The 23,771-nt window shown below is 38.4% G+C and overlaps 2 protein-coding genes across 3 annotated transcripts in view; both read left to right on the forward strand.

Annotated features, from left to right (window-relative positions):
- LOC144981407 (uncharacterized) overlaps nucleotides 1-23,771 on the forward strand; it is a 227,076-nt gene that overhangs the window by 182,091 nt on the left and 21,214 nt on the right. The window lies entirely within an intron of this gene.
- Nucleotides 1-23,771, forward strand: part of rtn4rl1b (reticulon 4 receptor-like 1b) — a 183,546-nt gene that overhangs the window by 50,682 nt on the left and 109,093 nt on the right. The window lies entirely within an intron of this gene.

Consider the following 23,771-nt stretch of genomic DNA (forward strand, 5'->3'; position numbering starts at 1 on the left):
TATATATATATATATATATATATATATATATATATATATATATATGTGCAGCAGGAACATATATTTATATATATATATGTATATATCAGCCTTTATTTCTTTTTAGACTCTTGGGTTAGCGCCACTTAGGGAGCAGTGTGATGTTTCCAGAGCTTTTTGACTTGTGAGATTGCTGTGTGACTGGTGTGTGTAAACAGGAGGTAACAAGGTGACAGCATTGGTACATGGCTGAGCAATGAGCAGTGAGGCGCACGCAGACCATCTGTAGCGAAGACTGTGGTTCTGCTCGGAGGTCAAAAGCAAAGAGGGGTTTAAACCACAGAGCTGCTTTTATTCCTTTAACCTGAGTGACCTGTGGCCTCATGCAAGTTTTTTTTACATTGAGTGTTGAGGCATTCATCATGTGCTGTTATATCCAAATTTGCATCTGTGGATCTTTGGAGACTAACTGAATGGATTTTCTCTGATTACATAAAAGCACAGTTTTATGGAGCAGGCAAGGATATGAGCTGGAGTTTCCTAAAGTACTATAATTTAGTCGTTATTCTTCAGGAATGTTACCATGAGCTATACAACAGTTTTTTAGCTTGTGAGAAGTCATATAACTGATCAAAACTTTAGTTTATTTGATGATAATAACCAATATTTTCTCCACCAATCAGGATGCTCTGACAAACATTCAAGATCAATCATTGTGATAACTGTCAGCCAGCAATTCTTCATTTTCTCTATCACTGTAGTTGAGGCCGAGGATATCTTTTTCCTAATCTGTTCCAGTGTAATAATTCCCAATATCTGTAATTTCAGAGGGTAATGAATAATGGTGCTTGAGATCGAAACGGTCACTGTGCAGAGTGCAACAAATCTGATACATAGCTCAAGCTGTGGTAAATAACAGAGCTGCTGGTGTTCTAGGGACAGATGGAAATGGTAATTATTTCCTCTACAAAAATGCCAGGAGGTTAGAGGGATAGAGCACAGAGGGGGCTTCCATCAAAACAGAAATCTGTGTTGTCCAAAACGGGGTACAAAAACCTATTATCCAGCCACGCTCATTCATCCTCTCCTACCAGTTGGTGTGGCCGTGCTAGATCAATTTCTTTGTGAAATTCATTTGTGTGAGAAGAGGAACTTAACAAAACTAAACGGATACTTGTGTAGGCCTTAAAACCACAAATGTCTGATGTTGAACCAATACTTTAGCCATGTACACTCAGAGGTCAGAGCAAATGCTGAGCATTGTATCTAACAATAGATGGTCATAGCTTTACACCTGCCAAAGGCATTTATAGGGCTTGTCTGAATCCATCCTGATTTCCATGCTGATTGTAAGTTCCCATCCTTACTCTGTGTAGCAGAGAATATGACATTGAGCATATTTCCTATTACCACTTTGAATCCTTTAATTACTTTCAGGGCCCTCTGTGGGGCTGGCACAGCACGGCACACACATGGCAGTTAGCCCCAACACTCCCACTCATCTACACTTTTACTCTTGTCTGCCCTCGGCTGCTGGCAGCATTGTTCATATTCCACAGAGAAGTACAGTATCTGAACATCACACGGTTGTTAATCACAGGTAGCCAGAACACAGTCATGTCTCACAGTGGTTTGGATAAAATCCCATTATAAAAAATGGCATGGTGTGATCTCAGGTAAATCCCTCAGACAGAGATTTGAATGGCTGTGAGTTGTTTACCTCAGGAAATGGGAAAATGGCCAGGGAAATATTACCCTCACTGCTGATCAACATCGTTGCAATTTAAAAATGATTTTTCTGTTGATCAAAAAGCTTTTAACTTGATCACATGAAGTTGCAGTTATGTTAAGTTTCTTTAAAGTCCCACTGTGGTTAAAATCATGTTCTTGACGTTTTTACCATCTCCTTGTGACATTTATAAAGAAAATTAAGATTAAAATTGCATTTCTGAGTATTTTTCTGAACATTGTGAATCAGGAACTGATGAAAAAATGTCATTGAAAAAAGCTTGTAAAGGTGACATACACATAGGTTTACACTTCCTTCAATACTGGACGATAATGTTGATTGTTCTGTTTGATTCTCAAACGTTTTTTATACTTCTTTGCTTATTGCCAGGTGAGAATATTTAAATGAGTTTACAAAGTTAAAAAACTTCTACTTTTGTAATTGTGCTGCTAGCTGCGGGAACTAAGTCTCTGAATCCACGCGGAGATCAGTTGATTTTGCAAAGTTGACTTGAGGAAAAAAACAAATGTAAACACTTCGACTAACATTTAAATGTCTGGCTGTATTTCCAAGAGCTAAAAGTTCACTTAAAAGACCACTGGGAAGACTTTTACAACAGACCAAAAGATGATCAGAGAGGGACTTCAAGAAGACCTCCTAACCCAGTACAGGTTTGCGATTGCAGTCCAACAAGTTTCATTTGCCTATTAAAACCCATATGGCCAGGTTTGGAATTCAAACCATCCTGGCTGTAGGGTAAACAGAGCAGAAATGACCCCAAAATGGACTCATCATTGACAGCAACAGATGAGGGAATTTAGTCCACATGGCCTCCCTTTGCTCATTAAACGCGCCTGCACCTGTGTTCCTGCTGCACTGCACATCTGCCAGCAAAGCTCTGGCTCCCTCGTGCAGCATTCTCATGGGAGGGTGCACTCCATTCATGAATATTGACACACATTTAGTATATCTTACTTTTGGTACTGTCTGCCACGAATTCTTTGAATTTGCTCTCCATCAGCACCAGTTCTGACGAAGGTTTTAAGACACTTCTTTTCTGAAAGTAGCACAATGTTGGATTAGTTTTCCACCATGTAAGTTGGTCTTAGCTGATGGTCATAGCAGGGACTTTTAACAAAGTCAAGAGGAAATCTATAGATCCTTGAAACCCTGCCTGTTGATTTGTGTAAAGGTTCAGTTCTCCTGCAGAGGCAAATACCTTTGATTGACGGTTTTCTTTGACAAATCGTGCTGTGCAATTTTGCTTTTAACACGATACAGCTCAAAACAACACCAGCGGATATCTACAGAGGAGAAACTGAATGGAAATGGCTCGATTGGTGCACAGCAATGTTCAGATCAACCACAAAATGCCTGTTATCATCAAATTTCATGTTTCTGTGTATGTATCATGCATTTCCATTGTCTTCTATAGTGTTTACTGCTGTCAACTCTGGAGGGACTGATGTGTAAAACTATTTTCTTTCATTTTAAACTTCAGTGTCAATAAGAATGATGTAGTGTTAGGAGTGCAATTATGGTCATATGTACATGAGCAGCTCTGACATTGTTTCATTATGTTTGAAGTGTGTGATCAGGTCCACTAAATGAAGGGCGTTTTAAATGAAATCAAGAAGGCAGTCTGACCTATCATGTGTTTACCCAGAGCAGGCTGTTATGAACTGTTTTTTTTTGTTTTGTTTTTTGCGGCAAATAGATAAATGGGTTTTATTTACATTCAGCTTGAAGAGGGGATGCCATATCTTGTTTTAATGCTTTGACACTTTCATTTAGACTGGTTTGACTTTAACAATGACTATCCAGGCCTGCTTAGACAGATGCCACTTTAATAAACATTTGCATATATCTAACTGGGAGATAGTTGAAGCTGAAGAACCATAATATGCTTCACTCTGGACGGAATAAAAAAAAACAGTCTTGTTTGCTGTTATTTCATCATGTTATTGTTTTGAAGGTCTTTGGTGTGGCTGAGTGTGCTGCCAGCCACTCATCTCCCCGTGTCTGAACTTCTCATTTCTTTCACTTTCAGGAGAAAGCTATGCCAAGCTTCAGAACTTAAATTAAATCCATGTCCCTTTTTTTATTTTTTAGTGGCTGTTGCAGCACTAGCCCAATAACATATTCACATTACCTTCTGCTTTGCATGCATCAAGGCGAATGCTGTCTCCACCAGCTACATCCTTGTTGAACAGTAAAGCGAAGTTTTTCTTTTTTTGAGCATTAATTTCAAAATGTATGTTTCTTGTGTGTGCAGTGCCACTTTATGAACATAAAATCCTTTACTGATTCCATTTGATTGTTATCTTCTGTTGACATGTAGGCTTATCCCAGCTGTCAGCATTGTTTCCTTTTGTACATAATGAGTTGTAAAGAATGGATCATTCCAGAATTGCAAATCCTCTGGAAAATAATCATTTTATTCCACACCAAACAATCAAAACTGATAAATTTTAATTAATGGGAGTAATATTATAATATATTATTATTATAATATATTGTTATGTAATGTAATGTAATGTAATGTAATGTAATATAATATAATATTATATAATATAATATAATATTATATTATAGTCCTGCAGAGTTAGAGAAGTTAATTAAAAAATCACTTCTTAATTTTGTGCGGGACCGTTGGCCAGAAGCAGCCCGCCCCTCTTCCCCTCCCCGTTGCATTTTTTTTCTCTGCTCCTGATTCACATTGATTTGAACAAAGACATTCTCAGAAATGCAATTTTGACTAAGATTTTCTTAATGAATGTCCTCCATCTTCAGAAAAATGCCATTAGAACATGTTAAAACTAAAAAAAAACAACACAATTTTCATCAGAGTGGGCCTTTAATTTAAAAAAAATACTATTCTTAAATAAATTCATTCTTATTCATGCATGCTTTGTGTGGCATTAGAACAGTGTTCACTGAGAAATAACCCATTCACAAAAATCAGGAAATGTTTATTCTTATTTTGCCTTTAACCCTCCGGTCGTGTTCGCATTCAGCCCCCTACTTTAGTGTTCCCGGTCAAAATTGACCGGTCTGTTTTAACTGGTCTTAAATTAGCACACAAAAAAAATTTCACCACCAATTTTTTTATTAAACATTCTTTAGTTGAGAACAACATTTAAAAGTAGTGTCTAACGACAATTTGTAGATGTAAACATTAAATAACATCAGTGAAAATACAATTGGGCACTGAAAATGAACTACAAAATGAACATATAATACAAAAAATAAATGGAAAACCAAACACCAAACTCAACAGGGTGTGTGTGGGTATGTGTGTGTGTGTGTGTGTGTGTGTGTGCGTGTGTTTGTGTGTGTATTCATGCACATGAGTGGCATGTGACACTCAGGTCAGAGTGGGCCTTGCAAACATAAGCATTACATTTGCAGCATGTCAGGCTCGTTTTGATGTCTCTAGGGGCACAGAGGCCACAACGCTTCCTTTTCTGGCAACACTCCAGCTAAAATCAACAGACCTATGTAGGCTTGGAGGTCTACCAGGTCGATTTCTCTCCAGGTGTCCCCAAACACACGCTTCCCCTCCAGATTTGTCATCTCAAGTATAATTCCCTCAATGGACTCTGGTAAAAAGAGTTGGAAGCTGGACTTGATGTCATCCACACGAGATGCTGCATAACGCGTTGGTCCTGGTGTCATCTTTATGATGTTTTCCACTCTCGCTCTACCTCCTCGGTCCTGGGGGGATGATGACCAGAGCAAGTGTCCACTTTTGGACTGAAATGTTTCCTCAGGTGCCTGTTCTTCAGGTGCCTTTCCCTCTCCATCTGTTGACTGGTCAGTCTCCTCAGAGTCTGGTTCAAAATCTGTGATGTCTTCCAATTCCGAGACATCCTCCTCTATCTCTGGTTCAATTTCAGTGCCCTCTTCATCATGCCCAAGAACCTGGACCAGAACCTCTTCCACAGAAAAACGCTTCAGTCGTCTACTCATTGTGCTCAGAGTAAAAGGAATGCAAGGCAAACATCGAGCTATATATAGTATGGGGTTGCGTAAAAATGATACATTGATTAGTCTGGAAGGTGTGGTTCACGTGTGATAGGTACAGAAGCGTGGGAAAGAAATGGGTTCACATAAAAGACACCTGTCTAGTCTGTGTAAACATATGATACATTGATTAGTCTGGAAGGTGTGGTTCACGTGTGATAGGTACAGAAGCGTGGGAAAGAAATGGGTTCAAAAGACACCTGTCTAGTCTGTGTAAACATATGATACATTGTATCATTAGGAAGTTGGTTCACGTGAGAGGATCGGCACATAAGCAGAAAGACATGTGTACCCACAAAAGAAATTGTGTGTGTGTGTGTGGGGGGGGGTGTGTGTGTGTGTGTGTGTGTGTGTGAGAGAGTGTGTGAGTGAGCTGGGGCAGTGTGTATGGGGATGTTTTCTGTATGTTGAATGAATTTACTCTGGATACCCATTCATTTCCTATGACGGTCACTTTTGACCGGGAACACCACAGGTAACAAGGTTGATTAAAACACTCAAAATTGAATTAAATAGGTGATCATCACTTTTATATGTTCAAGTACACAGTGTGAAGGATATCATAAGGTCTTGAGGTAATCAGATGTAAAACATAATATTTATGAGTATTATAAGTTGTAAAACGGTCAGATTTGACTTTATTTCGCCGTGTGTGTGAACACACCGTAAGAGCTACAAAAAAAATACAAATATATTTTACATCTCTTACCGTTGTATTCACCATTTCAACCCTTTTGTTTTATTCATTACTTTCAACACTTTAAACCATTAATTTATTACCTTAAGATTTTTAACCTCTGATGCAAATTAACTAATGTAACAATATTTTCAACAAAATCATTTAACAATAAAATTACGTTTCCTTCTGTATAAACATAAAATAAATCCTAATATTAGCATTCATTTCAAACTGACTCAGCATTAATTTGACATTACAGTGCCACCTAGTGGGCAAATAAAATGTGCTAACAATGTAAAATTATGTGAAAACACAGAACTAAATCGCCAAAACATAAAAATTACAAACCTTGTTCCCTCATCAACCAGGTGCTATGGGATACTGTAAACTTTCGTTTCTTTTAAACTTTTACCACTTTTATAACCGTTTTGGCTGATACGAAGCACATGCAGCCTTCACGTTCGCTTGCCTGACGGCTTCCGGTTTAGCGAGTCCTTCAAAATAAAAGCCACAACCATGTTACCCAAAACGGGAGATTTACAAAAATAAAACTACAATAGGCTGAATCTAGAGGTCATTTACACTCCCACCAAATCAATCGAGCTTATCTACAAACTAAAAACGAGCGAGAATGATTTACAAATGTAGCAATGACCCATAAACTGTAACATTAAATACACTTAAGTTAATCTTACTCAGTCTCTACAAGCAAAATCAATCTTTGCACTGGGCGATCAAGGATTGACTGTTTTCCGGAACTATATCCCTTTTCAGTTTTCCTCTCTCCATAGCGAATCTTCACTTTTCTCACAAGTCCATCCTTGTCCGTTGTAGTGTCCATTACTCTTGCTAATCTCCATTCATTGCGAGGTAGCTCATCCGACTTTTCCATGACAATGTCTCCAACTTTCAGGTTTCTCAGTGGAGTGTGCCATTTCTGCCTTGTTGTAATGTTGGCAAGATATTCCTTTTTCCAGCGTGACCAAAACTGTTCTGTTAAATACTGGACTCGTCTCCACCTTTTGCGAGCATACATGTCCTCTCTGATGAATTTACCTGGAGGTGGCAGTGCAACGTTGGACTTCATAGTAAGGAGATGATTTGGTGTCAATGGTTCTGGGCTGTTAGGGTCACTTAGATTGTCCACTGTAAGAGGCCTGCAAGTTGGAGACATTGTCAAAAAGGACTTAGTGTTTGTTTTCCCTTAGGCATGAATAGAGCCTAACAGATGTTTAACTTTGTTTGTGCCATGCAATGAGCGCGTAAATATCTGTCAAAGAAAGAATAAGCTTCACTGGTAAAATACCAACGAATGAATTCTGTAAAATAAAATGACAGCTAAATGAAGCAGCCATAACAATACAAATGGCAAAAGACTGAAGAAAATATTTAATATAGTTAATCTTTTTTTGTATACTTGAGTAAACAAACCATTAATCAACCAACCAATCAAAAATTTAGCCTTGCACTAAGACGTTACTTCAATCTTGGAAATTAAAGATGCAACATTCATTAAAATGGGGTGGCATCTCATATTTATCAACATGTATTAAAATGGGGGCACATCTCGTGTGTATATATATATATATATATATATATATGTTAAAACACGAAAGCTCCTCACCATGCATGGAGGGTTCCATCCCAAATCCAGCACCCTGAGACTTTATGCTAGCCGCAAGGAAGGAGGCCGAGGACTAGTGAGCGTGGAAGCCACTATCCAGGATGAAACATCCAAGATCCATGAGTAAATCAAGCTCAAGGCCCCAAATGACAGTGTGCTCAGTGAATGTCTCAGGCAATGGAGAGCAGAGGATACAGTGCTGGAGGACAGATCCTCATGGGAGGACAAACCCCTGCATGGGATGTACCACCGGACCATAACTGTAGTGGCTGATATCAAGAAGTCCTACCAATGGCTAGAAAGGGCTGGCCTACAGGACAGCACCGAAGCGCTCATCCTGGCAGCTCAGGAACAAGCCCTGAGCACCAGAGCAATAGAGGCTCAGATCTACCACACCAGACAAGACCCAAGGTGTAGACTGTGCAAAGAAGCGCCTGAAACAATCCAGCACATAACTGCAGGGTGTAAGATGCTGGCAGGGAAAGCATACATGGGGCGCCACAATCAAGTGGCTGGAATAATATACAGGAACATGTGTACAGAATATGAACTGGAAACCCCAAGGTCAAAATGGGAAACACCTCTGAAGGTGGTAGAGATTGAACGGGCAAAGATATGTGGGACTTGCAGATCCAGACTGATAGGATGGTAATGGCAAACCAATCAGACATTGTAGTGGTGGATAAAGAACAGAGGGAAAACCGTTGTGGTGGATGTGGCAGTGCCAAGCAATGGGAACATCAGAAAGAAGGAACATGAGAAACTGGAGAAATACCAGGGACTCAGAGAAGAACTGGAGAAAGCCTGGAAAGTGAAGGTGACAGTGGTGCCTGTGGTAATTGGAGCACTCGGGGCAGTAACCCCCAAACTGGAGGAGTGGCTACAACAGATACCTGGAAAGATCTCAGAGCTCTCAGTCCAGAAAAGCGCAGTGCTAGGAACAGCTAAGATACTAAGATATTTCAAGACCCTCAAGCTCCCAGGCCTCTGGTAGAGGACCCGAGCTTGGAGGAGAAACCACCCGCGGAGGGTGAGAGGCGTTTTTTTTAAATATATATATATATATATATATACATATATATATATATATATATATATATATATATATATATATATATATATATATATATATATATATATATATATATATATATATATATATATATATATATATATATATATATATATATATATATATATATATATATATATATCCCCTCTTAGTAACCCATATCAAGGTCATTTGCACCATTTACTTGTACAGAGATGTGATATAAAAACGTGAGAAAACCCAAAGCAAAGATTTTGTCTGCAGTTTGGCCTTTGAAAAACTGCACTCCTTTTATCAATTGTGTGAGATTATTTGAGTGCCAGTGACATTTCACGGACATTTTTGTGCATGTCAGTATGTCTCTAACTGATGATTTTCAACACCCCCTCTGCCACCACAAGATGATGGCTTTTAGAGTAAATGTTTGAAAGATGTGCAGGATTACTATGTTTTCAGTCTTTTAATAGCTTTAAACTATTCCAGGTATGGAAAGATTTACATTAAAAGGTGATGAAAGTCCTGGAGCAGTTTAAGACGGCATGATCGGGCACTGTTAGAAACCTTTCTGTGTCTTTTTTAATTCGGTTTTTCCTCATTCAACACAAAAAAACTTAAACTTTGAACTTGACACATTTAGGCCAAAACTGGTTTAAGCTGTGGCATATATATATATATACACCACACTGCCGTTTTTTTTTCAGAACTATAGAAGGACAGATAAAGAAAGATTGTAGAAATTCACTTGGATAACATTTTTAATGCCCCTGAAGTGATGTCAGGGGTTAGGGGTTTTTCACCATGTGTGGTGAAAAAGGTTGGGCGTCCAGTCACTAAAGGGGGGAAATGGCACGGCACTGATCCCTCGTGCTCTTCTTTCTCTCTCTTTCAGTTCCCCTCACGATTATGAAAGTCTGTCAAAGCTTGACAGCTGGGTTTGCCAAATGCATGCGACGCTTAACATTCTGACAGTAAGTCAATTGGCCACCAAGATTACTTTGCAAGTAAACATTCTGCAGCAAGTACATGTTAAACACAAGATCACTGTGAAAATGCTGAAAGCAAATGCTCTAAACAGGCTTTATAAACATGTACAAAATTTGAGATTTTTTCCCCCCGCAATAAACGTAAATAGAAAACTAAATCATAAATGTAAAATGCATCATTGATTGTCTTAAAAGAAACAGATCTGAGCATGCAATAAGAGGAAAAATAGGGATAAGTTAAGTGTGGCATGCAAGTGTATACTTTCTGATATTGTTATTGCAGTGTGATTCATTTGTCGTTTCACAAGCCTGCAGGTTTACCACTGTTATAACAAGCAGCAGCCAACGGGGCGAGCCAGTGTCAAGGCAACCCTTCTCTGTTTATGCCACAGGACATCCAGCTGCATCTGTTTATTAAAAGCAAGAAAAAAAGGCAGCTTAGAGAAATTGCAGAGATTTTGAGCAATTTGGCTTCTGTTTTGAATTAGCTTGGAGTTTATCACTGTCTCTGTGCTCAGCGCTGCAGTTCCTGTCACCATAAACGCTATCGATACATCAAGAAAGTCAGGAATGATGCCCTTCATGTAGCGAGAGCACAGCTTTGGACCCGCGGAGTAACCGAATGGACAGGGAAGGACGGACACATGTATCAGGTGTCCTGCAGGGACTTCATTCACTGTAGATGGACTGCTCTGTCAGGTGGACATAAGTGAGGTTTCTTGGTGCTTGTGGATGAAGAAGTGTGGTCAGAAGATGTAGTGCTTGGTACAGCGGGATGATGACTCTGATGCACAGCATGGCTTCTTGCCCCCTTTGCCACCTGCTGTAGCAAGAATTGATGATCACTTGGTGGTGTGAAGACTAAGCTAGATTGCAAACATACCTTATTGCCTGAAACTCAGCAGCTTTTCAAAGAACGGGGATGCTCACTTCATTTGGCTGCACATTTTCTGTGGAACAGAGGAAGCAATGGCTGGAGAGTTTTTGGATGGCTGTTGTTTGTTTTTTGCTTCTGTCTTTTCATTAATTTTGTAGTTTAGAATGTGCGTTAATTAAGTTGCAAAATGTAGTTTAGAATGCTCTAAAGTTACAGTTTTTAGTTGATAATGATCAATTAAAAAATGTTGTTTTTTTAAGTTGGTGCATAAACTTCAAAGGTTGAAAAAACAATCAAACCAGCTTGTTCTGGATTGAATACATTTCAAGCTGTTGCAATCACTGTTGGCAAAAAACATACTAGTTTGAGGTCAGACTATTTGAAATGTTCTCAAGATTGAGACAATTCTCAAAAAATAAGGAAAAACAGGACCAGAAGATTAGAGGAGAGGTTCTGGCTCCGATTTTAATAATTCTTCCCTGAGAGTAGCAGGTGCAGTTCAGACACAGGTGCTCGGTTTTATTAGATCTCAGTGTAGTATCCTAGCAACCTGGCAGTGGGAATAGCCATGTGCCCCGCCCATGCCCCAGGGGCTGCTGGGATTGAGATTCTGATTAAGGCTTTAGGGCAGCCGTAGAGGGGATTGCAAATCATCAGCGCAGCTTTTAAGAGTTGTGGGAACCTGGCAGCCTTGAGGGTGCAAAAGCAACTCCAGCGACGACTCAAGAGAGGCCATGATGACTCAGCAGGCAACATCTTTATTGCCTCGTAGCCTGATGATTGTGGTCCAAAAGGAGGATCTGCAGACTCCACGGAATGAATTCAGGATGTATTTTTAGCATACACCTTCACAGGGAGGTATAATTATGGGACGTCTGTAAACTTGGGCTGCTAAAAAGTGAATGAGTTTGCATTTAACTGTTCCGCTGTGCGCGTGTGAGCTTGCGTGCACATGGATTCTCCTGAGAGCGCCGTGCATTTAGCTATTTTTATGGGATTCTTGAATCACAATGGGAAGCAGCTAATGACCATCACTGGATGTTTGGGTGGCAGTAAACAACACTAACTACCTCAACCCATTTAACACTCCCTCCATGCCAGCTGTTAAAACTTCAGGGATTCAATGATCCGGAGAGACCACGTCGTCGAGGAGAAGAGAGATTTAAGTGATAATAAGTGAGAAACACAAGTTTGTGGAAACCGGAGTGATGGCTTTCAGGTGGGACGAGGGGAAAACAAAAGTGTGAAAAATGAGGCTGATGCCTGATGAGGAGGTAAGATAGTGACTAAAAGAAGGCTCAAATGAGGAAGGATGGTAATATGCTGACCCACTTTGCAGACACCATGTTGAGATCCTAAACACTGCGGCAATAAATAACACACGGCAGGCCAACAGAGCTCAACAGCTGCTTGGTGGCTTCTATGCCGCTCAAGACCCCCCTCCACTGCGTGCCCTGCAACTTCCAGACATAACCCCTTAACTTAGTGTCCCACTCTAACCATCTTTTGATCTATTGTAAAGTCTTTTCATTATGATTATGTTTTATTATTAGCTAAACAATTTTCAAAAACTGTGTAGTTTTCTAGTTTCTGCAGAGCGGCAGGAGTTCATCCGAAATTTTACTCTGAGTTGTGTGCGGAAATGTTGGTGGGGAGTAAGCCTCCACTCATTTCCCATCATCCCCTTGTTTACACTTTCTCCCACTAGCTTATACTAACTAAAATCCAGAGCTGACATTAGGATTGTATCAAAAATGGAGACCAATTTCACAGCTATGCATCCGTACAGTTTTAAGCCAGATGCCAGGCTAGACGAGGAAAACAAAGACGTACACGGATCTAGTTGTCTACAAGTGGATTAATCAGAACAAAGCGGAGCAGGAAGTTTGTGGCCAACAGATTATAGTTGTATGTAACAACTACAAGCTTTTTCAAACTGCATTTTTTATATGCTCCTGATTCTCAATAACTCAAATAAAGAAATGCTCAGAAATACAATTTCAATCCTAATTTTCTTCATATATGTCCTCCATCATGAGAAAAATGCCACAAGAACAACACCAAAAACACAATTTTCATTGGAGTGGGTCTTCAAGTCATGACTATACTATCCAAATATTGAGACTGTCTAACAGTTCATGGTTTATTTTTATTGTAGTGGAAGGGCATTAACCAGGTCTGCAATAATTTCAGTCATGGAAACTGATAAAATTCAACTTTTAAATTAAATTAAATTAAATCACCCCCAATAAAAAAAAATAAAAAAACTGTGATAAGGAATAAAGACATAACTGCATGCATTTAAAAATAAATCAAGAAGTTTCCATTCTGTGAGTTGGTCCATGCCCATGCTATTATTCAAAAGAAAAAGCCAATGCAGCTAAAAGGTAGGAAGATTAATTGTAAAACCTTGATTTATTGAGGATTTAATTGCAGCAAAGCAATTTCTCAGCGCATTTTGTTTTGTCAGCTAATTAATTCCAATGTTTGGCTGAAATTGTTGTTCTTGTAAGCGATTGATCTGCAAAATGTTTCTGGTCATAAGTTGCATCCCAAGTCGAAAGAAAGGCACATTCATCACTGGATGTGCCTGAACACATCACTGCAGGTGAGTTGCTTATTTTGTCCAATCCTACACATTACAGTTATTGGAAAATAGAAAGAAGAATGAATGCCAGAAAGGGGAAAGTGCAAAAACGCACAAGGGTATGCATTTTTCAAATTTAATTCTGTTTAAAAAAAAGAGTAATTCCCCATGGTCTTCTCTCTTCATATCATATAATATACAACTGGTTTATCTGCTCACAGTGTTAGAAATTATGGTAGACCTTTTATCCAATCATAATTTGGGTAGTTTTTGTTGTCAAGTTCTAAACAATCTTCCTGAGGTCTTTAAAATCCACAAAACAGACAGCCTTGAGCTGGAAGGAGCACAATCTGCCAATGTGACACCAGGGCCTGCAAGAAGGCTTTACGCCAGGGGTGGGCAAACTTTTTTGGCTCATGGCCCACAAAGGGTTCTAGAATTTAACAGAAGGGCCAGACCAGGAGCAGATGTGTGGGGTGTTTTGGTAATCAACCTCATAAGAGAAAGAAATAATATGGAATCTAGACGAAGACATGTATATATATTTTCTCAGCATCAGAACGTATGTAACAAAAATAAAAGAATAAAAAAAACAGCTTTAGCCCTAGCCTCTGAGTCAACAGAAAATAAAATAAGCTATGGAGGTAAAACACACAGATTAAACTATATAACAGAACTATTTATGTGTCTGGGTTCAGTTATGTTGTTTATTCCAGTTCTGCAGTGCAATGTCATCTATTTTGTGTTTGTCATTTTTTTTCTGGCACGTAGGCTGTGTAATTTTTATTTTATTTTTTTACTAAATGCTACAAACTGAAATGATGTTTTGCTCTTCATCACCTTATGGTATAATCAATTTTAGCTGCTGCTTTAGCAACAGAGGCATGTTTTAGGCCGACCCAAAATAGCTGTCAAATCCTCATGGTTGCATTTAAGCATATATGTAAAGTCAGTGTCGAAAATGGTTTTGGAAAAAAAGAACATCAACTGTAGAGTTGTAAAAAAGGCAAAACAGTGCAAATTTACGGCGCCTTCACACACATATGCAAACAATAAAGCTCTACAGAGACATTGTGGAACTAAATGATTTCAATTTAAACTGTTTTTTATTCCATTTAATTTGCTTAAATAGATAAAAGGAAAAAGGTATCCTTGTGTTATTGTGTCTCATTTTAAATCATTTGTCATCAAATAATGAAGCTTTTTGTTAAAGAGAGAACAAAAAATGATGTTTAGCAACGCAAGGACAAAAAAAGATGTGCATTTAATGTTGTAAGTAAACATACACTTTTAGATATGTTTAAATATTAAAATATATTATATAGTTGTTTTAATCCATTAGGTTCTATATATATATATGTCAGACTCTGCAAAAAAAATTATCCGACTTCTCTGCCAAAGTAGCTGTGTTTCTGTTGACAATAAATTTGCCTAAACACGAATTTATCAAAAATACGTTTTTGTGCTTGGAGGTGGTGGTTTTTGAGGGGTATCAAAATTGACATATTTTGCAAAACTGCAATGGAAACACTTTTTTTTTACTTAAAAGAGTCACGTCACCAACAACTGGATACCACTGGCTGCCTTGGGCACTGCACGGCGGGCGCCACAAGTGGTCCCACAGCATCACAGCTCATCAAAAGTTAAACGTGTCATGCGGTATTGTTGGATCCACGGCTCCTCTGTAAAATCATTAACCATGATTTCCTGAAGTCACTTTATCTGCTGCCACTCCCACGAGCAAGGAGCTTGTCGCTCCATGGTCTGAATAAGACACAGACGTCTCCTTAGATAGATGATGATGAGCGCTAGTGTCGTGGCAGAAATTTGAATGTATCTTCTGTAAATCATTCACATCCGTCGGCATATTTTTGAATGACTTATTGCATGAGTTGGTTTGTGTTTATTGCGCAAATGATTTACTGCAAACAGTGTAATTGTGTTTTTTTGTTTACATTTCTAGAATTTAGAAACATTTTTGCGCAGATTTGTAACAGCTATTGGCTGTGGGGTTCTGCTCGGATTCTTGAGCTCTGGTTTAATGTTGGTGAAAGTGTGAGTACATAGACAGGATAATGAGAGACGTCTGTGATAACCCAAAATGCACAGAGAATCCATTAAGAATAATTGTAAGTACATCCCCACTGCGCAGCTTTTTATTAATTTAAAGAATTATTTGTCATTGTTGTGACTAAATGCCAGCTTCTTTTAAATGAGTTGATGGTCTGAAAGTGGGCATACAGTTGGGAAGAGCATGAGCACAAAAAATTTGCAACATTGTGGTTTTATGCTGTTTGTTATTGTGCCCAGGGCTACTGTGGGTTTCTGATTTTGAGCTTAATTAATACATAATTGCATTAGGGACTAAAAGGAGATACAAATCATTATATTAAAGAAGATCATTCTTGAAAGGTGTGTATGGAATTAACCACCCCGCATTCACTTTAGTGGATGAAGACTTATCTATAAGCAAAGACTAATATTTCCTTTTTTGTATTTCATCAAAAAAATTCATTAAATAAATATTTTGGTTATTGGTTCCAAAATATTGCTGCTTTTTGTTAATTTACTCCACAGACATTTAAAATAAGGAGGCACACGAGCTGTCAAACCATTTGATGGGTTACAGTGAGTCTTGTTTTTGCAGCAGTATTTGTCCCACATTTCTAATCAAACACAAAGGCAAGCGAAATGTACTTTGCAGACCTGGGAAAAGCAAACCTCCAGGCACCTATGTTTGTGTGTACGTGTTTGTATGTGCTGGGTGAACAAGTAAAGCCACATGTCCTTGGGAAGGCTTTGGCTTGGGTACTGGCGATCAATCAATAAGCAATGTTGTGTGAAGGGGTCACAGTGACATGACCGTTTCTCTCTCTGTCCTCAAAAGGAGACTGGCTTTTTTATGCACACAAATATGGGGGATTCTGCACACATGAGAGCATGTCCCCCTCTCAGGTGAAGATTTAATTCCACAAAAAAACTGAGATGATCAGATCTACTCCCTTCATTGTTTTTTTATGCAGAGTGTCATAGAAATATTCATAATTCCTACCACTCTGGAGGCTCTTAAGACATCATGTTTTAGAAGAAAAATGTTTTTTCAAGTAGAAAGCTTTCCTCTGGGAGAAGGGATGGCCTGCGTGTGTCTACCAGGTCATTGCATGCACTTTGTTCAAACCAAGACAAAAACAACTTTGTCGAAGAGAGCAAAGAACGCTTGCTAATCCTCAGCTTAGACAACATTCAGTAAGTGTCCTTCCACCTTCGGTCGCTGTAAAGGCTGATTTCCAGTGGTCCGTCTGCGTTGTGTCACCATTGCGTCTTCATTATATTGCATCTGTTGGGTTGCGCTGACACAAAAAAAATGAACGTTCATTAACCAATCAGTGTTTACATTGCCTCTGTCATGTCTGTATCTGACATCTGTGTCTCCACACGGCAATCACAATACCACAATCACAATATCATTCATGACACAAAACATGCATTTTACAAGGACTCAGTGAGGAAGGAAAGGGCATAGAATCAGACTGCTTGAGTGTTGGATGAGCAAAGCGAACTGGATGAACTACTCTTCATGTGGATGGCAGGACAAATCCTTCCTCTGGGAGCCAGGGGGGGAGGGACCAAAGACGCAACAGAGATGATGTAAACTAAGTGAGGGTCATAGGACGGACTTCCCACGCAATGCAACGGAGACACACCGCAGATGGACCAGTTTCAATTCTGTGTAAAGCAACGTTCACACCACCCTCACCAATGCGAGTTTAATCCACCACCTGCTATGAAAATTCTACAGGAAAAACATGAGTTTTGGGCTTCCACGTTCAACAGGGTTTTTTTTACGCGTTTTTACAACCTTTTTCGGGTTCTATTAGTACAAGATACTTGGCCGTCTTGTACCTGGTTGCAAGTTCACCAGGTCAAACTTTGACCAATCAGGGACTTGGACTTAATTGTGACAAACGGATGACGTTCCCATTAATTCACAGAAGTGTCAACAATTTCAAAAATGATGATGGAGGAGAAATTATCATTTGTGGTTTGTGTCTCCATGTCTTTCATATATTGGAACAGAGCTGCTCCCAGCCTTTTCAGACAAGGAGCAAGATTCACGAGATTTTCACCACTTTTGTCTTTTCGCACCACGCCTCTTTTAACTGAAAGTGGCACACGAGAGCTATTAAACTATACCAAAAAAAAAGAAGAAGAAACCCCTCCCTTCTTGTCCAGTGTAAATTTCATGGGCTGAAAGTGCATTTAACGTGTTCTTTAACATGTTTTTTTTTCAATCTATTATGCAATGACATTGTACAGTTCTAATTAAAATTGTATAAAAGCTAAGGCTTGTAGTTGAGTGGATGTTTGGGAATTGTTTCATTCCTTAAAGTAAAAAGATGGTGTAATTTCCAAATAAGGACTAAGCCGATTCCTTTTAAATTGGCCATTTAAATTAAATGTTGAAAGTGAATCAAAAGTTATATTTACAAAATAAAAGAAGTATACAGTTTCCATCAAAAGAATACATTTTCAATTTTTTTTATTCAACATTATTTCAAGAAGTACATTGTGTTAAATTGCACGTAAGTCAAACTGCCATCCGTTTTAATTGTGTGTTCATTAATGACTCATGAGCCTTTCATGGATATGCCGCATAAACCATTTAGAGGACAGCTGAAATGTAGTGCATGATCTGAACGGCTGAGAGGATTTCCTGACAAGAGACACTGCCATCCATTTGCCCTGAGAGTTAATCACCCGCCTTTGTGCCACAAAAACACAATACATGGAAATAGAGTGGGCAATTAGAGACATTGTAATAATGAACAAAAGAAAAGATTTATGTAATGTCTTTTCTGTGAGAAACTGTATTTGTGGATGAGGACAAAAAAAAAAGATGTGAGCAGCTCCTTTGATTTGGAGAGAGAGAGGACAACTGATGAGTTTGAAATGTCAAGCATGAAAAACTAGGTGGGTGAAGCCTTTTAATTAATTGACTTTGTAAGTAGCACCGAGGTCACTAACCCACACTCGGATGCATCGTGAAACACAAATCCACTCCACCTAATTGACTACAATCACATAAACGCTGCAATAAACTAATGCTGGGGGAATTTTTTTTAAAACATTAATTCCAGAAAACCTACAGCTGGGGCTTTACATTTTATATGGGGGGCGGGGCTTTGAAAGGGTGGCAAAACACCAGAGTGAAAAGGCCATTACAAATAAAAGAAGACATACGTATTTCTAACAGTTTTATTATTGTTTTTATTTCATGCAAAAATATGGCTTTTATTGTTTTTGCAATGGTTAAAGAAAATTGCCCCCCTGTAACTCCGCCCCCTGACCTATAGACAGAAGACTTAGTCTCGCGGTTATGGTATCTTCTATTGCTGCTCTGAATAAATCTTATATGCAAAGAAGATGTTAAGATTTTCAGCAGCTACAGCTGTACTTTTCTCTCTAAACTGCGCATCTAAAAGCCTTCATTTTTTTCTTGAAATGAAAGTGCGCCTCATAACCCTTGTCTATTATTTTTTGTTGTGCCTAATGGTGTCGAAGCGATTGTAACCCTTGTGCTATCCTAGGCACTTTACCATTGGGAGTTGGGTCATCTAGACCCACTAGACAGTGCGCTGAACCTTTTTTCTTCAATGATTTTTGATCTTCACTGGTGAACATGGATTACATGAAATCTTTCCACCTTTATCCACTTTTGTCATGGTAGGGAGAACACGTCAATGTAAGGGTGGGGTCATCTAAGATAGCACAAGGGTTAAGAGTTACATGACCCTGTCGATTTGTCAATTGTTTTTTGTACGAGTTGAAAACAAGTTTTTGTGCTTTGTAAATACGCTAATGCGACTAAAATGTAGCTTGTCAGACTTTTCGGTGTTACTAGCGAAGTTGGGAGTTGGCGTAGTCATATTAACGTTTGTTTTAGCAGTATCAATCTAATATTTATGTGTTGCGAACAAATTTAGGAGTTGGTGTTGTCACAGTAATGTTTGTTTTAGCGGTATCAATTTATTTTATGTGTTGCAAACAAATTTCAGAGTTAGTGCAGTCACAGTAATTTATGTTTTAGCTGTATCGGTCTACTGTGAACGCAGTTAATAAAGTCTGACTGACTGACTTGTCTTGGACTATTTTGTCTCACGTAATGTGCCTTAAAGTTTGGTGCACCTTATATACGACATACATTGGAAAAGAGACCATTCATTAGCGGTGCACCTTATAATCAAGGGCATTCTTTGTTGCCGCAACACGGTACACATTTTAATCCAAACTGCTTCCCCTTATAAATCCTCATAAACGGCATTGAAGCTCACATAAAAACAAATACACATTGTTAATTCCGTCGCTATCAAAAGGCAAAATCCTTTTTTATTTACAGTCTGTGTCTCATTTTCTAAACATTTTTGTGTGGACAGCCTGAATTCTATGTTTTGTCTGTCTGACTTTTGTTTGATATCAGTGCTGTGAAAATGATGAACTTGAGACTCTCTCACAGTTTCACTTTCACGGCGGCTGTTCACTGAAAGAGATATACATATATATATATATAGATAGATAATAAAAATGCTCAGAGCTGACAAAAAGTAGATAGAGGTGTGAAAGAGTGCAGAAATCAAGTTTGCAATCTTTGCTCACTTTGCCTTTTCTTTGCCCACTTTGGCTCATAGTGGAAGCTTTTATCTGGCGACTGAATTGGAGTCAAATTCAATAAAAGAACATTTTTTGTTGAAACCGTTGAGAAAGTGTTAGCCAAGACCTGTAATATATAGTTTGCAATAAAACTTCAGAATTTCAAGTCCTGCCTGCTACCGTTTTTACATCACAGTAGACACTGAATCTTTGGGTTTTCATGAAATCAAGTCAAATGTGTGATTTGTTGTGGGGGTACTTTTTTTTGGTCAAATTTTGCTGCAGTTTTATGCTGAACTTGAGATTTTCATTTGTCAAAATGATGAACACAACTGACAGCATGAAAATTGAAAAAGTGCCACCAAAGTAACTTAGACTGATTTATTTTTTTAACAGCAGGAACAATCAGATGGCAGCATTATCCTGTGGTTCATGAATTGTGGAAACCTTTTACTGGACCCATTAGGCCAATCAGCTTGTTATTTTTTCTGAAAATGTCAGCAAATGTCCCTGCTGCATTTCATCAGTACCAAACCATCAGCGAATAGTTTACAACTCAGCTTTTGCTCAGACTTTTCAGAGGATTCCTAGTCAAAACTCTTGTTTTTTTGGAGTAAATGTGTATTTGTTAATTCATTATAATTTGTTCTTGTTTGTTTTTGTCTACTCTTATTCATCCAGGAAAGTCACATCCCTTGATCTCTTTAACCAAGAGAGTCCTGGCGAAGAGGCAGAAATGTTACACACACCTTAAACATTTCTTACAAATGAATATATTTCCAGGTCCTTTATAAACACTTTTTTATACATAAAAAAATATATTTTTATGTTGATGTTCTAAACGTATCTTGACAAAAAAATTAAATGAAACGCAAATTGATAACCCAGATTATGGCTTTGATGTGAGTAACATGAGAGTTTTGAAGGTGAGAAATTCTAAAAATGTTATTTGCTAATTTTAAAGTTGAAAAGTAAAGATGTAAATGTCTTTAAAGTTAAACTGAAATTGTATTAAGATGATCTTTAAAAATACACAAATGTTGATGAATGCAAACTAAATTCCTGGAGACATGTTCACATTAACCGTTCACTAACATGTTTGTCGTTTGGCTGATTATAATTACAGAATCACTCCAAAATTCAATGGGAAGCAAATTAATACCATCATAAAAAATACTTTTTTTTTTCTAAGTTAGTGGTTAATGAAATCTATATTGTTTCATGACAGCTGCTGTTTCACCAAAGAAATTTCCAATTTTCAAATATAGCAGAAACAAGTAACTGTATTTTCATGCCCACACTCTTCAACATAGAAACATAGAAATTGGTTTACTGTATTGATTGTGTGAAATTTTGGAAAGACCTTTAAAAGTTTATCAATTTGTCTGTGACGTCAAGTGATTTCTTTCACTTTTGGGCTTCTGTTGGTTTATAATAAGTAATCTGTTTGTTGATTTTATCTGAATTGATGCTTCTAAAGCGTTGGCAAATATTCACAGAACATGAAGCCTGGTTTGTATGAATGAACAGCAGACTCTGTGAACAGTGACTTGTGAGGACTTTAAAGGTTCAAAGCTTCCATTTTAAAGCAAGACGGAAAAGTGAATAAAATCTGTAAGGCTTTCTATTGCAGGAGACTGGTGAAAGTGCAGTGAAGATGGGCACATGGGGCAAAGTGTCGCCAAGCTTCCAAGCTTATGGCTCTTCAGGTTCTTCATAGACTACTGCCATTTCACTCTCAGAGACTTCTTCAAGATTTGTGTGAGCAACGTTGAAAGGTTAATGCAGAGAAAGGTAGTCTGAGAGCTCTTTCAGAATGCATGATGCAGGATGATGAATAATAATCCGACGGGGTTAAAGGATAGAAACCAGCGTTTTCCTCAGCTAAAAGAAAACAGAAAAACAGAAATGGGAGAAAGGCGGGTTGTTTTATGGTTACTAAATGTTTAATTGTGCAAGGAGGCAATGGTGGGACAGCGCTAGCAAAAACACTGATAAAAAACAAAGAATACTCATAAGCTAAAGCTCCGTTGTTAAAGGGGTTATTGTATAATGAAACTTTTTTTGTTCCTTTCCATTATTTTAGAAACCCCTAAGATGGAAGAACAGAGAGCCATAGATGGAATACATTAAATTCACTCCTTTTTCTTTTCAATTCAATAACCTGATGTATCGCCTTTATAGAATTCAGACTAATGCCTCATCTATGACTGTACAAGAGCAGAAATAATAAGTATTTGCCGAGTTGAATTTGAATGTAGCCTCTTGTCTGTTCTTATACATTTCTGCTTTTGCCTTTGTACACTTCTCGTTTAAAAATGATTCATAATTAATGTAGCGTTGAGCAGTAAGGAGTAGAAGAAGGAAAGAACCATTAGAATCTCTAGTTTTTCTTCTGTGCTTCAGTTTTTATCATTTCTGGCCGCCATATTTCCAGTTTTGGTTTCCACCGATGTAACTGATGTATTGAGTAAAATCTCCCTTGAGAAGACAAATTGATCATGTTTGGCTGCAACGGGAAAAATACATGCAGGCGTGAGACTTGAGAAAATCTGTTAAAGGCCTGCAGGTTGTGATTTATGGCCTCGAAGGAATAAAGCAGATTTTCCGGCACATCCCACAGGACTAGCCAACCTTTGGTCTTGCCCCCCCGAGAGATTTCTTATCAGCTATAACTGGCTGAAAGAGGCCAGCTCTATCAAGTAAGTGGTGTAAATGGTAGAAAAAAGCTGAATGCCACCCCCCAAAGGCACTCTGCAGACCGGTTCAAGAAGCACTGAATGACAAATGTAGAGGTATATTTTTCCACCGGTTAGGTCATCTTACATTTCTATTGAAACTAGAGTAAAACCTTACTCGTCTAGTTAAGTTATGTGGAAGAACACTTGCAAAAAAGACACGTTTTTTCCTGGTCTTAACATACAGAGCTCTTAATGACCAAGCACCAGTCTACATAAAAGACCTGGTGCAGCCATACACTCCCAGCAGGTCACTGAGGTCATGTGACCAGGGTCTGCTGGCTTTTAAGAGAACCCGGTTAAAAACTAAAGGAGACAGAGCCTTTGCCGCAGTGGCCCCATCCCTCTGGAACTCTCTTCCTCTCAGCCTCAGATCTGAGGACTCAGTGTTGTCTTTTAAAAAGCAGCTAAAAACATATCTTTTTAAAATAGCTTTTTTCTTAATTTCTTTTTAACATGTGTTTTTACTGTGTTTTACTGTTGTTCTATCGTGTTGTACTGTGAAGCACTTTGTGATTTTTATCTGGAAAGGTGCTATACAAATAAAGTTTGTTATTATTATTACCTATATATTACTCAATCCAGAAAGTGATAAAAGAAATTTACACAACTGATTTACACAAATCAGTTTTTTTCAGAGCATGTAGAGGCAACTGAAGACCTGCTTTAAAATCATTTCACTCAAAAAAGTATTGGACCATCTCAGACCTATTTTCTTTTAGTCCCGTAACCAAGCAAATGTGCTAAACATAAAGTTTTCTGAAGGTGCTGCTGTTACAAGACAGGCAGCACCTTCAGTCCACAAGGCTAGATCAGGGTCAGGCAGGCAGGGGTCAATAATGAGCATGGG

This window comes from Oryzias latipes, chromosome 13 (genome assembly GCF_053564925.1).
Source record: "Oryzias latipes strain Hd-rR chromosome 13, Olatipes_Hd-rR_3.1".
NCBI classification, from domain to species: Eukaryota; Metazoa; Chordata; class Actinopteri; order Beloniformes; family Adrianichthyidae; genus Oryzias; species Oryzias latipes.